General features: G+C 48.8%; 1 non-coding gene across 1 annotated transcript; it reads right to left on the reverse strand.

Annotated features, from left to right (window-relative positions):
* Nucleotides 1–1657: 1657 nt before the first annotated feature.
* TRNAL-CAG (transfer RNA leucine (anticodon CAG)) lies at nucleotides 1658–1731 on the reverse strand. The gene has a single exon. It is a non-coding gene; the product is annotated as a tRNA-Leu (tRNA).
* Between the last annotated feature and the right edge of the window lie 15649 nt (nucleotides 1732–17380).

Raw genomic sequence — 17380 nt, forward strand, 5'->3', positions numbered from 1 at the left:
GACGGCTTTGGCGGAATGAGCGATGAGGCGGCAGGTGAGCTTTCGGCTGGCAGCGATGCTACGCAGTAGGTTACAGAAGTTTGTGGAATGGGGCCCTCGTCGAGGAAGAGCGCGACTGACGGCAGCACTACTGGAGATGAGAGAAGTTGCTCACTGGGCTGAGCCGAAGACGCTGTATCGTCCTTATTGTAGACGGTATGGCCGGAGGCGCTGAACAGGGTGGCGCGAGGTGCATCTGTCGCTGAGTTCGCTGACGTGGCAAACCGCGGTGAGCCAGGCACCTCACCGAGGTGCTGAGGGAATGACTGCGGACTTGGAGGCGTGGAGTCGTCGAACAGTGCTGCTAGCGTGTCCGGAGTAGCAGGATGTGCTGTCGGAAGCGATGCGGCAGCGTCTGGTGCGTTCGGTGCTAAAGAAGCCGGGCCGGAGACGCTTGACCGGAGTGGCGGCGAGGAGGCGAGGGGCTGCTGAGGCGGGCCGGGTTATGATGAAGGCTGCGTGGGCGCGAGTGAGGCCGGTGCAGGGCCAGAGGCTGGCGGCGGCGAAAACGGGTCCGCTGCGTCGTAGAGCGGCGGCGGAACATAGTAGGCGCCGAAGTCAGCCAAGACGGCCGCACGCAGCTCATCGTATGGCCGGCAGCCCAAGGCTGGTAGGTGAGCCGACGAAGGAGGTCGGGCGGGAGGATGTCGCAAAGGACTGAGTGTTTGAACGGCTGGATGGTAATGCCGTTCAGGTACATCGCAGCCTCCAGTTGGGCGAACCACCCGCCGACGCCTGCAGGCCGGAACGCTGGGAGCGGCGGGTCGAAACTGCCAGTCCTGCCAGTACGCCAGTACGGTCCTGCCAGTACGCACTGCTAGGACGCCGCTGGGATAGAAGGCACGGTTCGCCGGGTCACCACTGTTGAGGATTTGCGGGGTCGCAGCGGAGCACCAGAGCAAGATGACGAGCGTGGCAGGCTTCTAGTTCCGAACTGCCCGTGCCGGGCGTGCGCTCCGAGCACGCGCTGCCCATCTTTATTTTCTTCTATCGCGGGAACGCCGATCTCAGCGCCTGCGCTTTATAGCGTCGCCGGGCGCTATAGTATCAGTTTTGGAAGCAAAGTAATGATGTTTGCCTACAAGAATCATCCAGTAACCAGATGGGACATCTCCCAAAATGATAAATCACAGGGGCACCTAATTACATAATGCTTTGGAAATGCGATAACGTTAGAGGTTATTGATACCTTTACCGGAAGGGAAGATCACTTTGGGTATTGTGACGCCACTTTCCACCAGCCTATGGGAATTATCCGATCTGTTGACACCGCTTCCATCCAGCCAATGGACAAATTTTATGACCAAGGACGTATTTTTTTCTCGGTGAGGCTTTTAATGCTGGCGCAGTAAAAACACGAGCAATAATCTACCTCGCATACACATGCATTAAGGCCTGCCCACCTGCACGAACAGGCCTGAAAAGGGGACTACGTCGCATCGAGTAGAATTTGGATAACCATATAATCTGTGGTCAAACGTTTAGGTGAATCCCCCAAGGTGGATTAGATTTGTAATAAGGGAGTAATTACTCGTTGACATCCACCCAAGTGCAGCCAAACGGCTACAAAGGAAAGCTATGCAGCTTTCTCAGAAACTTCGTAGTTAAAGAAAAATTCGTCCTGGTCCGGGGTTCGAACCCGGGACCACCGCTCCTCTGGAGCAGTCGCTCTACCAACTGAGCTAACCGGGACGGCAAGCTTATGGTAGGGCGAGAGTGAATTGATCAGTAACTGCGCTTGGGTGGATGTCAACGAGTAATTACTCCCTTATTCCATATAATTTCAGCAAATATTCGATTAAAGCGCTTGTCGTGACGTCTAACGCAGTGGATGACCTGTAGAACATAATTTTTGTAGACTTTACAGGCTTGGGCTCGACAAAAATTAAAAGGCGATGCGAAACAAATGTCTGATCATAGACTATAAATGGAACGGAGTAGAAAAGAAGAAAACTGTCCTCTAGCGCACTCTCTTTAAAAAAAGCAGTGTGCTGTACGACAGCTTACTTCCTTTTCATTCCCGCGTAGACGTATGTGTGCTAGAGCATACGTTCAGTTGCCGGAATGCACTCCCTCCAGTAAGGTGCACTTGACTGGAATGCGTGAACAAATTATTCAGGGGTACGTGCACACAATCATAACGACCATTTTGTAGCCGCCGCGGTGGCTCAGTGGTTATGGTGCTCGGCTGCTTACCCGAAGGACGCGGGTTCGATCCCGGCCGCGGCGGCTGAATTTCTTTGGAGGAGAAGTTCCAGAGTCCCGTGTACTATGCGATGTCAGTGCACGTTAAAGAACCCCAGGTGGTCGAAATTTCCGGAGCCCTCCACTACGGCGTCTCTCATAGCTTTAGTCGCTTTGGGACGTTACACCCCATAAACCAAACCAAACCAAACCAAACCGACCATTTTGTTCCAGATAATGGAGTTGTGCTGACCAAACCACAGACGGCAAATTTTCGAGCACTTCACAAGGGCGTTCGAGACGATGCCGGAGTAATTTATCATAGGAACAGCTTTGTCTTTGCTGGGCTTGTCAATGCACAAAAAAGTTAGATCGTCAACACATGCGAGCACTTTAAAAGCATTTCCCAAAAAGGAAAGACATGGATGTTACTACTATAAAGTACACTCCAACATTGCGGCTTCAGGTAAAGGGTAAAAAGCAAAGGATTATCGGACAGCCTTGCTCCACGGATTGCACAAGCCGATTCGGACAGTTAATGAAGCAGAGGTGGACACCTTTAAATACTGTAGACCAAACGATAGCTGACTTTAGAAGAGAAAATATAAAGAGATGGCACGCGGTCAAATGCAGATTCGCATGGTCGATCTGAAGCAAAGCAAGCTCGTCATGAGAAGAGGAGCAAGATTCCAGAATTGCAGGTGCAATCTATATATTACTCTTAAGGAGCACGCTCGCGAGCTGTTCTTCGGGAAAGGGCCGAGACAACCGACACTGGGTATTGTAGGCATTTCATAAAACCTTAGCTCAAATTTTGCAACTCACACAAATTTATCTTCTAAGCAACCACTAGCGCCCACTGGGGCTTCAGAATACATGGGTTATATATATGAAATATGAAAGAGGCAATTGTAGCCAAGGGGCGATTTATCGAACGTATTGCTGTTATTTCTGCAATGTGTGCTTGTTTTATTGTCCTACATTTCCGCAGCCCTTCTCTGATATTCTTTAAACCAGAGAAGACACGCTTATAACGGCGTTCTTTGCGCAAAAGATGGCATCTAGCCGTGTGTGTATTGATGTACGGTGCTTCGCAGCCGGCGCTGCAGTAACCGTGGCTACGTTCACTCGACGCCTCCGAGCGCCGTGGCGAGGTATTTTGACTCCCCGTTGCCGTGGATATATGGTTTCGTGCACCGGGCCTTGTTGAGTGCACAGAGCTGCGGCGAAAACCGGCCTTTTGCCTCTGAAAAGAGCCGCTTTGCTCCCGCGCCGTACAAAACCATATAACGCCAGCAAAAAAAAAAAAAACAAATTGCGTACATTCTTTACGCGCATCGCGCAATTCACCCCCACACACGTTCCTAAAAGTGTCGTATACGTATCGCCGCATTTTAAACTGCCTATCACTTCAGTGCCACAAAGACTTCCTGAAGCAGAAGTTCTGGCCTACGCGCGGATTGCGACGACGTTCTTGTTCATGAACCACTTTGTTATAATATTCTTTTTTTTTTTTACTTTGTGCGTACCCCCATAGATTCTTATTACAAAACGCCACACTTTTTATGAGCAACAAACATGCCATCAAAGTTGGCGTCTTAGAGCGGAGTAAAACAGGGGACTAAAATGACATTCATCCTTCCATTCGTCTCCTTGCAACGTACGGTGAAACATTTTGTAATTTCAAATCTGCACAAGGCTACTTTGTCCTGAAGTTAGTTATTTTCGGCGAGCAAAGTTCTTCTCCAGAGACTGACGGTCGTCGTTACTCCCGCGAGGGCGAAAAGCCGTTTAAAGTCAAGGAACACCACCGTTTTGACCGGATAGAGTATTTGCGCTGGGAGCGGCCACACTTGCCTTCGGTTAAAGTCGTGCAAAGTATTAAAAGGAATGATGACTGATTTGCGTAATTAGGCCAAATCCGAATTAGGTGTGGCAGCCCTGTGTGGCAATTGTTTTTCATGCATTGTTGATCGTCTACCTCAAACCTAGGCCCTGTGACCTTGTGAAGCCATCACAACCTGCACACACACACACACGCATGCTCGCGCGCGCACACACACTTAGGCAGGTTGCCTACAATCCGTCACACGACCTGGTGGGAAGCCTATCAAAATCCCGCTTCACACGAACAAAACACTATCCTTTTTGGCTATTCCCTCGCCTCTTTCATTCACTTCTCCAGTCTGCCTGCTATCCGTCTATTTTAGGTGCTCCAGCTCAAGTGATTTCCGTAGCGATGGCAGACGCCGGGGATATCAAAATCTTTTCCTTTTTTTTAATGATTTTTGAATAAACCACTACTAGTATTACAAATAATTAACAAACGCAGAACGGCTAAACGCGGGGATGACTATAGTAAGCGCGAGGGCTCTAAAACGAAAATAATGAAGTTATTCAGTGCTACAACTTGCTCGAAGTTCTCACTGAAATAGAGAAAATGGTGTGTTAATATGTCGGATGCGAACGAAAACAGTCTAGCGAGCAACAGTAGATCCATGTCTAGCTTCAATGGCAGTCGAAACTCCCTTAAGGCACACTGAGATAAGTGGTTATGGTGCTCGGCTGCTGACCCGAAAGACGCGGGTTCGATCCTGGCCACGGCGGCCGAATTTCGATGGAGGCGAAATTCTAGAGGCCCGTGTGCTGTGCGATGTCTGTGCAGCACGTTAAAGAACCCCAGGTGGTCGAAATTTCCGGAGCCCTTCACTACGGCGTCCCTTATAGCCTGAGTCGCTTTGGGACATTAAGCTCTAATAAACCAAACCAAATCTTCTCAAAACAAGCCCTCGATGAACCACAAACAGCGTACAGGCAATAGCCGAAACGCATACCTGCGATTGAGAAGGGAAGCTATAGACTGAAAATTTAGGACAGTGATCTGCTTTTAATGAAAGATGGAGACGAACATATTTAGGCGCGCCTTTTCAGAGTATTCAGTTCTACAGAAAGACTTCCAAAGACAGGTCGGAGCAATCTGTACATGTGAACAGCAAGGCGGACATTAAGTACGAGACAAATTAACGTTCAAAAACGGTGATTTTACTGAAATTACCCAATGAGCTTATACACCGTTCGCTCACCTGGTCGCGTTTCGAGCCTCCCAATTATGCTTAATCCACGGATAGAATCTAAGATGGCGGCCGTCATAGGAACGACATTGCATCCCAGTGGCTTCCATGGTAACAGAGGTGGTTACATATTGGAATAAAAAAAATTGGAGGCTTATCAAGGTTAAGCCCAGTGGATGCGAAGCATGTTAAGCAGCTGCCTCAGTGTGGTTGGGGCTAAGTAACGGAGACGTGGTTTTAGGTTAATCGTCGTACTTTATTCTCTGCAGCCCGACAAACACACTCTTATGGTCCGTAAATGCATGACTCTTGGTTTGCACGTCACTTATTCTGTATTGTCTTTGAGCATTTCTACACAACACCAAGGCTAAACTGTTTCCCCACTGATTCGTTTTGCATTCCTATTATTAACGTCCTTAGCGTTTGGAGGCATCTTGACCGCATACACGCCCGGCGCAAAGACGCTGGCGCGGTTGCGGGCACAGAGACTGACGCGACGGCGGGCGCGCGCCGCTTCATCCCTGGCGTGACGTCACATATCACGTGATGCAGCGATGGTGGCGCCGCCGCCGCGTCGCGCGCGACGGCGCGAACCGAAGCATGGAGGCCTCCGCCGGGCGACGTCCGACGGCGCGATATGAGGCCCCATCTGCAGCCGGTGTGACGTCATCACGTGACGTCACATCATGTGATCTCACTTCAAGGTCAATGGTGGCCACCGCCGGGCGTCGCGCGAAGGCCTGAAACCTACGTTAATATGCTTCGCATAATAATAACAGGCGGCAGCGTGATGCCCGAGCACCACAACTCGAAAGAAAGCCACGTAGAAATGGTATATAGTGTGTGTATACCCCTGTATGGCAGGCGTCAAAGTTGTGGCACTTAGTCCTGATATTCGTGTGAAATTTGTGGGGCAACCATGTGCCGCAGAATTTTTCCGGATGGTGTCAGTTTGTTCAGTTCGAAGGATGTTCACCCGAGTGCGTAAAAGTAACCTCAGGGGTCCCGCAAGGCACGGTATTAGCGCCGATTCTGTTCCTAAAATATATAAATGATATAACAAGTGGTATCGACGCTACTATTCGCATGTTTGCAGATGATTGCATAATATATAAGGAAATTAGCAGTAAAGAAGTCCAGATCACATTAAACGCCGATCTCGAAGTAATGTCACAGTGGTGCCAGGAATGGCAGATGACACTAAATCTAGAAAAAACAGTTGTGATGACTGTGTCAAGGAAAAAAAGAACACTAACTTTCCCGTATAAAATTGGAGATAACATAGCAAAATTTGCCGATAAATATAAGTACCTTGGCATAATCATTTCTTCCTACTTGAAATGGGACACTCATATATCATCTGCAACATCCAAAGCATTTTCCGCTGTTTGCTGATTAAGGCGCTCCATCAATTTCGCCTGACCCGAAACAGAATTGCTTGCTTATACATTCCTCGTGCGACCAATTTTAGAATACAGCATAATATGCTGGTTCCCATACACAAATAATTTAATTTGCAAATTAGAAAACATACAACGCAAGGCAATTAGGTTCGTCTATAACAAGTATCGCCGCCACGAGTCACCATCCGAAGTTCTTACCCAGGCGGGTCTCAGCACTATTAGTAGTCGCGCCAAGCATACACGCCTCAATTATATTTATGGTCTCTTGTGTGGAGCCTTTAAAATCAACAGTGAGAGTTACATCTCCCGCTCAGCTCACCGCAGCACTAGAACACAACACTCCAAGCGCCTAATCGAATACCGGGCACACAGCAACACCTTTAAGTATTCATTTTTCCCCCAAGCAGTCCGTGAATGGAATGTCTTACCTGATGACGTGGTCAAGTGCCCGTCCCTGGAAAGTTTTCTTTCCCAGCTATCAACTGTTCCCTTACTGCACAATGTTCTCGATTTGTTACTTTTGCCCTCCTGCAATTTTTTTGGGACTTATGATCTCTGATTGCAGTTTTGTTTCCTTTGTTCCATTGTGCAAACTAGAACTGTATAACAATTAGTTAAGTGTACTTTGTCTACTGTCGTTTTCTCCCCATGTATAATATGCCCCAGTCCTGCAACAGCCTCGGCATGAGGCTAGCAGTATGTACTAAATAACTAACTAAATAAATAAAATACGCTGAATAGTATGACACCAGCTCGCGGCAGGGATTCGAACCGGCGACCTATGTTACTCAATTCCACGTTTTTAGAAATCTTCATATCAACATTGCAGCTCAACCGTTAAGTTAAGTTAGAGCCTAGGCTAAGTTAGAGCCTAGCTCGCGGGAGGGATTGGAATCGGCGACCTATGTTAGGTGTGTTAACGCGCAATATTCGATCGCTGCCTCAGCGTCGGCTCATTTTTAAAATTTTTTTCTTATTTTAGGGCACGACATTTTAGTGCAAAACTATAGGTGAACAATACGGAGGTATTGGGTCGTGGTTCATCGTGCCCAGTTTTTGTCCCACTCAGTCGCCGTCATCGCTTTGGCGTCACGTTCATCTTTTAAGGCGGAAGCCTTTATGCCTCATCGTTGTAAGCAACACTGGTCGACAGAAATGTCACGCTTTTCAATTGGTCGAAATGGTCGTGACGTCACAGTGCGCGAATTTCAAACGGGGCCAATTATACTGTGGCTACTAACCATGCAACTAATTATAGGGATCGTATAGTGATGCTGCACGTAAGTGGGACTGAGTTTAGTTAATTGCTTACTTAACTAATTAGCCTAATTAACCTTTCTGGTCAGAACAGATAAATAAATAAACTTGAGTAGGAAATTGACCGAGCTCGGGAATCGAACCCCGGTCTCCGGAGTGCGAGACCAGCTACCACTCCGCCATGCCAGCTTTTTTTTTCTTTATTATCTGGCTTTGGCTCATGACATTGCACAACAAAAATACACATAACGCTATATACATACGACACTGTCGTGGTCAGCCAGCACGAGACTGGCTTCGTCAGCTTAAAATTCCCGCAACATACACAACGGCTCTAGTCTTGAGAGCCACTCGCAAGGCTGCGCAGCTGCTTTTTGGATTCCAAGAAACCAGTCCATGCTTTCCCGAAAATAAATTCGGGCCGGTCGTGCGTCTTTGTCACAATGGTAGCCTGCCATTCTGGTGCGCCATATACAGTGGAGGCCCAAGAGCATAATGAGATCAAAAGGTGCCCCATCCTCATTATCAGTGCTTAAATAGTGAATTCAGTGCGCGTCAAGTGGTACCTCTTTCTTTATTGTCCTTTTTAACACGTCCCAAAAATAAACCCCTTCCCAGCAATGCAAAAAAATATGGTCTATTGTTTCAGGCTGTTTACAAATTAAGCAGTTCGATCCCACGGTAAAAAGAAATCCTTTCCCTCTAGAAACTTTTTAACTGGTAACATCCCGGTGTGTAACTTAAAAAAGAAAGTCTACTCCTGGTGGCACCTGCATTTTCTTCACCCTTTTTAAAACATCCCCTCCCGGGCCTCCACTGTACAAGGCCCTGTACATGGGCTCTGGGAAAACAATATCACAAAGATCATTGTACAACTTTTTACTTTTACTTTTCCACAAATAATCGATGGAAAAACGTGCCGAAAGAAACTGAACGCTTGCTACAATCTCTTTGTAGTAACCAAAAGTTCCACCAGAGAGCTCTTCTGTGGATACCACAACATCCGGCAGCAATCGCCGCAGCTTCACTTGGCACACGGTGCGCAAGAACGGGTCTGTGACGTCGCGAAAAAACAAAAAACGGTTCGCCAGCTGCCTTAAAAAGAGGTGCCCTAGCCCTAGCCCCCCGTCTTTTATCCGCCGGAACAGGTTCGTTCTGCTACAACGTTCCCATTCGGACGCCCATATGAAAACTGCAAAAATCCTGTGTAGCTTCTGAACGTTCACACGCGAGCAATGCAAAACCTGCATCACATACAAGAGTTTGCTAATAAAAAAAAGATTGCAGACTGTAGCTCTGGCGAAAATTGAAAGGCTGGTGCCTTTCCATTTCCCAGCTCGGTCACGTGCGTCTTTAGTTTGCTCTTTCCAATACTCCTCGCTATCGCGATAAGCATCGAGCGGAACGCCCAAATACTTGCCCGGGGTCGTCGCCCACGGTACGTTGGCGAAATGATCCGGGTGGGATGGCCACCATCCATGCCAGAGCCCAAGGCACTTGGACCAGTTAACCCTGCTACCTGTGACTTCTCTGAACGCGCGTACACACCCGACAGCTTCACTTATGCTCCCCTTATCAACCGTAAATACTGCAACGTCATCTGCATAGGCCAGCAGCTTAACTTCAGCTGCTTGTAACCTAAAGCTATTAATAATATTCTTTTCTATGATTTTCATGCACAGCGTTTCGATGTAAATACAAAACAAGAGAGGGCTGAGGGGGCAGCCCTGACGCACCGAACGCTGCACGCTAATGGGGGCCCCCAGACTCTTGTTAACAATCAGTCTCGTCGTGCAGTTTCGATACGCCAGGGCTACACTCTTACGGATAACTGAACCGACGTTCACATGGTCTAAAACGGTAAACAAAATTTCATGGGAAACGCAATCAAATGCCTTTTCGAGATCAATATGAAGCATCGCTACTCGCCCATTGATGTCGTCACAGCTTTCAAGCACACTGCGCGCTTTGTGAATGTTGGAAAAAATTGAGCGCCCTTTGATTCCACATGTCTGGTGAGGTCCAACAATATTCGATATCACTATCTGCAGTCTACGCGCCAATACCTTCATAAAAATTTTGTAGTCCACATTAGTGAGTGCTATGGGTCGATACGCTGTAACCAATTGTAATTTCTCTCTATCATCCGCTTTAGGTATGAGCACTGTATGGGAGATCCCAAAAGACGGAGGCAATACGTTTATTTCATAGGCTTCATTGAAAATTGTACGCAGCACTGGGGCAATTTCGTGCTTAAATTCTTTATAAAATGCCGCACTGAATCCATCTGGTCCTTGTGATTTTCCTAGGTTTAACTGGTCTATCGCGGGCTCTACCTCGCTGTGAGTTATTGCTAGTTCCATTTTCTTTTTGCTTTCTTCGTCAAGCCCTGGCATTGCACCAAGAAACTGATGAGTAAAGGCTAGTGCGTCTACAGGAGTCGATGAAAAAAGCCTCTGGTAGCTCGATGGTTTGCAAACCATCGAGCTACCATCGAGGTTTTTGAGGCACGTCTAGTGATTACAGTGTCTTCGTTCACTCCCATCTTCCTCCCTATCCGTTACGGCGAGGTTTAGGTGCCCACCGAGATATGCGCGACAGATACATTTCGTTTCCTCAAAAACCAATTTACCGACGAGCAAGGCGTAGAACCGAACGGGCGATGGCGTTCTATGGACTCCCTGGCAGCGTTGCAAGACGCTGTCGCGTTCCGCTTAACAACCACGCATCAGTGACACAAGCTGCAACCCCGCGCTTAAGGCTTTCGCCTCACAGCATTTTAGGTCAACAAAGTGCTCCCCTGAATTTTTCATCTCCTTTTCTTTCAGCTAACTACTATCTGCACGTGGCACTAACATTGACCTACTAGTCGAAAGGCCCGTGTAGATTCTTTTTCTTCCTTCGTGCTGTCACCTACTACTACTGCGTGTGAAGCGCACTACGTGTTTCACACAGCATGATCATCATCATAAAAACTTTATTTTAAGCAGAGGAGTTTGGAGCTCACAGACCCCTGGGCCCCCGCACGTCCCCACTGCACTCAAACGTTCATGTTCATGCGGACCATGGCGTCGGCAGCCCGGCTGGTTGCGATGGCTTGTTTGGCCGGGTCCGCGGAGCGCCTTTTTCTCCGCCATGCGGCCAAAGAAAAACAACAAAGAAGAAGAACAAGCACGAGTGCTGATAAATGCGTTAGTTGGAGCCAGCACTTGTTTTTGTGCTCTTTATCCTAGGCAATTTTCGGAGTTCTTTTTCGTGTAGGTGCTTATTACGGCGCCATCTATTGACAAATGCCAAGAGCACTTCAGCTCGTTAATGCTAACAGTTTTTACATGCAGTGGCGTATTCGAAAAAGAGCAAACCATAGGGGAACGTGGCGAATACCTCTGAAAGAAATGCAAAATGTCCCTTGAGCCACCGGTTGATTGGATAAGTGGTCATCGCTGCTGAAGCCACAATTAGGAGAACATTGCGGCGCAATCATAAATTATGCGTATAACTTAAACTTTGCGGTGTGAACGACTTTTTTTTTTTTGCTCGACAACGCGTAGACCATGACGAAGTAAGTGCAAGAAGCATTTTAAAATGAAATATGCAACGCCCAGTGAACCTGAAATTGTTTTCATAAGCAGAAACGTCTACTGAAAATTTACAGGCAGTCTCGTGGAGATAGCGAAGTGTATTCTGCAATATGCTTAGAAAGGAAATGAAGAAACCCCATAGCGCGTGTGTTTTATCTTCTTTGGTTTGCCGTGGCGTCTGCGGCAAGATGGACGGGCGGAAGGGTGCGAAGAAAAAGTTAAAATACTGCCATTAATGACATTACTGCGTTAACATCCCTGCATTAAAGCGCTCACGCACGCTTACCGCTCCAAGCACTCCTGCTTGTTCGCCAGCACGAACTGATGTTAACTGCTCTGCGATGCGCCAGATCTCAATCGGAGTGTTAGGCAAAGCTTCAGCCAAATGATTTATTAAATTGAGTGCTACGCTCGCTGCGTTTATTTTATTTGCAGCCAGAGCCTCAGTTATGTAAGTGAGAGAACAAATTTGTAATTTTAAGGCAAAAAAAAAATAACCACTCGCCACGTGCCAATGAAATCGCTGGGCCGCGAAATCTGCGTAATTAATGCCGAGCGGAAATAATTAATCTCGGCTCTTCAGGCGAGTGAGAGCCGAGATTATTTATATCCAGTCGGATATATTTAATCTCGGCTGAAGTGGAGCTGGAAGCTATGATTTCTCCCATAGTTTTATGACCACCAGCGTTTGCCAGCTCAGTAGGTAGCTTAATGCATGAATTGGTAATGCGGAATTATAAATAGGTACCCTGTTTCTTTGGCAACGCAGGGCATGATAGGCTCTTGTTTATTTATCTTCATCCCGGATTTCTAGAAGCTGATCGCTCCGGTCACCGTGCGTTCCTTTGGTCAGGGGAATCGGTGGTGTGTGTTTATATGAACCTGAATTATTGCTTACAGTTTGGTTATTTTGCCGGGAACGCAAATTCCCTGAGCCTATATTTTTCTCGCTTTTGTGTGAAGAATAATATTTTGTAACAAGCTAAACCAAAAAAGTAAATACTGTTTCAGTCTTGAAATCCTGTTGTTTTTTTCTTAGAGAGAAACTTAAAAGATGCATGTCTTGCGCACACTAGATAATCCGCGTCAAAAAAATTTCACATGATCGTTGTTATCTGCAATGTTACTTTCAGCAACGGCAATTTGAGGAAGAATACACAAAATAATTTTCCCTGTTGTCCAAAGTTAAGGGCTTTGTTGCTCAGCTCCTTCGGCTTTTGCTTGTCTCTGACACCTCTTTTCTTTTCACATCGGCTGCTCGCGAAAAGCAAAAGGCTCCCTTGTGCTGTGAGAGTTTAGTGCACGTTAAAGATCACCAGGTGATCGAAATCATTCCGGAGACCTCCACTACCACACCTCTCGCTCTTTCCTTTTTCACTCCCACCATCTCTCCTTCCCACAGGGCGCGGTTGAGGTGTCTACCGAGGAGTGAGACAGGTACCGCGTCTTTAATTTCCTCAGAGCAAATTATCATCATCATCATCTTCACCGAGCAGGCAGACACGATCTCGCCAGTGCTATTCACCGCTTGCTTACAGGAAGTATTCCGAGGCTTAAATTGGGAACGGTTTGGGATAAGAGTTAAGGGAGAATACCTAAGTAATCTACGATTCGCTGATGACATTGCTTTACTGAGTCACTCAGGAGATGAGCTGCAAAGAACGATCAATGAGTTAGACAGGCAGAGCAGAAGAGCAAGTTGCTGGGCTAGTTGGTGCTGTTGCATCGTGGTGGAGCAGCGCAAAGGACGGGACTCAAGAAACAAGGAAGGACGTACACAGGCGCTGTGAACGTCCTTCCTTGTTTCTTGAGTCCCGTCCTTTGCGCTGCTCCACCACGAGGCAGAGCAGAACGGTGGGTCTTAAAATTAACATGCAGAAGACCAAATTAAAGTTAACAGTCTCGCAAGGGAACAGCAGTTCACAGTTGATAGCGAGGTGCTGAAAGTGGCAAGGGAATACGTGCACTTCGGGCAGGTAGTGGCTGCTGATCCGGGTCATGAGAACGAAATAACTAGAAGAATAAGAACGGAATGGAGCGCATATGGCAGCTTTTCTCAGATCACGAATTGCAGTTAACCAATATCCCTCACGAGAAGGGTAAACAACAGCTGCGTCTTAGCGTTACTCACCTATGGGGCAGAAACGTGGAGGCTTTAAGTTAAATACAACGCAGCGAGCTATGAAACGAAAAATAATAGGGATAATCTTAAGAGACCGGAAGTGGGCAGAGTGGGTGAGAGAACAAACGCGAGTTAATGACATTCTAATTTAAATCATGAGGAAGAAATGGGCTTGGGCAGAGCATGTAATGCCAAGGCAAGATAACAGCTTGTCCTTAAGGTAACGGAGTGGGTTCCAAGAGAAGCCAGCGTAACAGGGGGCGGTAGAAAATTAGGTGGGCGGATGAGATTGGGAAATTTGAGATACGGTGAGATTGAGATAAACGTAAGATTGAGACTGAGATAAATTTGAGATTGAGATACGCTGGTGGTGGTGGTGAAAACATTTATTCATAGGGAGAGGTGTTGGGCGTCGCGACCTGAAGGATCACGCCTTTACAAGCACTAGGTGGGATGCCTAGTTAGGTATCCCATTGGCGTTTGCCGCAGCCCCGGCGCGCTGCGTTAAGGCCCTTTGGGCCTCGAGGATGCAGCAACAGGACAGGGTCGCATTCCAGTGCTCTCGGGGTGAGTTTGGGATAGGGGGTAGGGATGGCTTCTGCTGGCAGGCCCACACCATGTAATAGGTGTCAGACTCCTCTTCACAGTGTGACCACCGCCCATCGAATTGAGGATCGAAATGCTGTAGAGTTGCCGGGTACAACACCTTGTTTGTGAGCAGGCACAGGAGTACCCGCTCGTTGACCTTCCCCAGCCCTTTGCATGGGGTGGGAAGAGTTTGGTGCATGGATTTGTAATAATCGTATATTTCCTTAAAAGTGTAAATCGGATTGAAATCAAAGTCCTGGTTGGCGTCGGGTCCCGTGGGAAATGCCCGGAGAGAGAGCGCGCGGGCGGCGGCGTCGGCTGCCTCACTTCCGTGGACGCCTTGGTGACCTGACGCCCAAACGAGAGATCGGTGCGTGGGATCCGAGTCTCGGCTACAATTTTGGTAAATGCGATAAGCTAGGGGAGTAACCCACCCTTGCGTGACGTTTCGACAGCCCCCTCGCGAGTCGGTGATTATGTATATTGAGGACTGGGCCTTGAAAGTAAGGGCGTCTACTGTTTTACCCTCGTGGACGACCGCGGCCGTGTACCATACCCTGTTGTCCGGGCCGGACGCGTCCACGTAGAAGACTCCTGGTTTGCTCTGAAAATGGCGGTCCAAGGCTTCCGCTCGCGCCAGGCGCCTGCCATTATGATACTCTTTGGAAATATTGGTGGGGAGAGGCCGCACGTGGAGGGCGCGCCTCCAGTGTACGGGAAGGCGGCATCTCTCCTCTGTGAATTGAGTATGCTGGATGTGAAGTCGGGCTAAAAGGCGGCGACCCGACCCTGTCTTTGTAGGACGAGTGTATTGGTTGTTTAGGTGGGCCTCCCAAAGCTCCCTAAAAGAGTTCACCATCCCTAGTGCCATAAGGCGGCTGGTAGAGTTAGAGACCGGGAGGTCCAGCGCTCGTGTCATGATTTTGCGGAGGATGACCTCGAGGGCACCCTCCTGCTGTTTCCGCAGGTGGAGGTAGAGAGTCGAATGCAAGATTCGACTGGTCATGAATGCGTTCGCCAGCCGCAAGGCGTCTTTGCATCATAACACACCGCGTTTGTTGGAAACCAGGCGGACCATGCGGCCCACCTGGTCCCCCACCTGCCGGAGCTTGGCGAGTGCTGTGTCGCAGCGTCACTGGTTGTGTATGAAGAGTCCGAGGACTCTGATTTCCTTGGATTCGGGAATGGGACCGCTTTGCAACGAGAGATTGATTTGGGTCGAGCATGTGAACGAGGGACGCAAATGCACCAATTCCGATTTTTGCGGGGAGCATTGCAGACCACAGTCTCGAACATAGCGGTCCACTATACTGGCGGCCATTTGCAGGCTGGTCTCCATAATCGCCAGGCGAACTTGCGTAGCCCAGATGGTGATGTCGTCGGCGTACAGCGCGTGCTGGACCCCTTCGACCGCACCCAGCAGGGCGGGTAGGCGCATCATGGCAATGTTTAATAGCAGAGGGGACAGCACCGCGCCTTGTGGAGTCCCCCTCGTGCCGAGCAGGAAAGGTCCGCGCTCTTGGTCCTCGTGCCGCGCCTGTATTCGGATGTAGGACGGTCTGTCCGTGAAAAACTGTTTAACGTAATTGAAGGTATTGGTGCCACAGTGAGTTTGACTCAAATGTGTGAGTATGATCTCGTGAGTTACGTTATCGAACGCTCCTTTCAGCTCGAGCGCAAGGACAATTTTGTCGTTTTGGGGGTGTGTAATGGGGTTCAAGATTTCGCGGTCGAGTTGGAGTAGGACATCCTGTGCGGATCTATTTGGGCGAAATCCGAACATGGTGTCCGCGAAGGTGATGTGTTGCTCGAGGTACTCGGACAGCCGATCCCGCACCATCGTCTTCATCAATTTGCCCACACACGAGGTGAGACATATGGGGCGGAGGTTGTCCGTGTCGATCGGTTTCCGGCCCTTCGGGATGAAGGTGACAAGGGCCGTCTTCCAGTCAATGGGGAGCGGGTTTTCCCGCGTCCAGATCGCTTTGATGTATTCTAGAAGGCATTGGTACGCTGAATCAGGAAGGTTCGCCAAAAGTTTGACGGTGACCTTGTCCTGGCCCGGCGTGGTGCCCCTCTTCATTTTGGTCAGACCCGCCCGCAGATCGTGAAGCTGGAAAGGCTTGTCCAACTCCGAGTTTTCCTCGCCTGCGTAGGAGTAGGGCGATCTGCGGGCGTCCTGATTTGTGCACAGGTAGCGATCCCGGAGCGCCTGTGCCAACTGCGTTGTATTTCCTTGCAATGAGTGCATGGCTTTGTGTAGTTGCTTCTGCGTTTCTGTGCGGGTATGTGTTGGGTTGATGAGGGCTCGAAAGAGCCGCCTCGTGTTGCGGCTCGACATCTGCCTCGCCGCCGTGTTGCAGCGGTCTACCCAGTTGGAGTCAGCGAGTTGGGCCGCGTACTCTGCTGCCTGCCGGGTGAGGTCTGCAATGCGCGCTTTGAGCTTCTTGTTGTGTTTCTGGCGCTTTCAGCGGCGCGTGCGGCCGCGGCGCGCTTCCCAGAGGTGGAGGAGGTGGTTGTACACGTCCGTGACCACCTCTGTGAGCTGTATCTGCTTCTCGTGGGAGCGAAGGTGCGATATGACTGACCGGGACCAGTTTGCGTATCCCTGCTCTGTGATGTTCGTGTTGGTGTCGGATGGGAAATTTTGGCGAAAGGTGGTCCAATTGGGGATGCGTGCTAGTGTGGTAGGGCGCTTTAGGGAGCGTGTATAAACAGTGGTGCTGATGATGCAGTGGTCGCTGTCGAGGGTATCATCGGTGTTGATCCAGTCTGCGTGTCTTATGTTGCGAGTGAAGTTGAGGTCCGGGCATGTGTCTCGGGTCACGCTAGCCGCAGCTGGCAAAGGACAAGGTTAATTAGAGACATGGGAAAGACCTTTGCCCTGCGGTAGGCGTAGTCAGGCTGATCATCATGACGAAATAGCTAATTAGCTAATAATAATTATGCAACTTGTCGGTTATTCACTTCAGAAAACGTGCATTTCCTTAAATTGAAGTTTGGGTTAAAAAAGAACCGATCCAGTTCTCTTTAGCGACGTATGTACCTCCTGCATGGTCCTTTTTTTGCGGCATTTAAAGCAAGACCGTCAAATATGAAAAAAAAAACGACGTGATTGTGCGCATGCGCTACCCC

This window comes from Amblyomma mixtum, chromosome 5 (genome assembly GCF_055824585.1).
Source record: "Amblyomma mixtum isolate Tamu chromosome 5, ASM5582458v1, whole genome shotgun sequence".
NCBI classification, from domain to species: Eukaryota; Metazoa; Arthropoda; class Arachnida; order Ixodida; family Ixodidae; genus Amblyomma; species Amblyomma mixtum.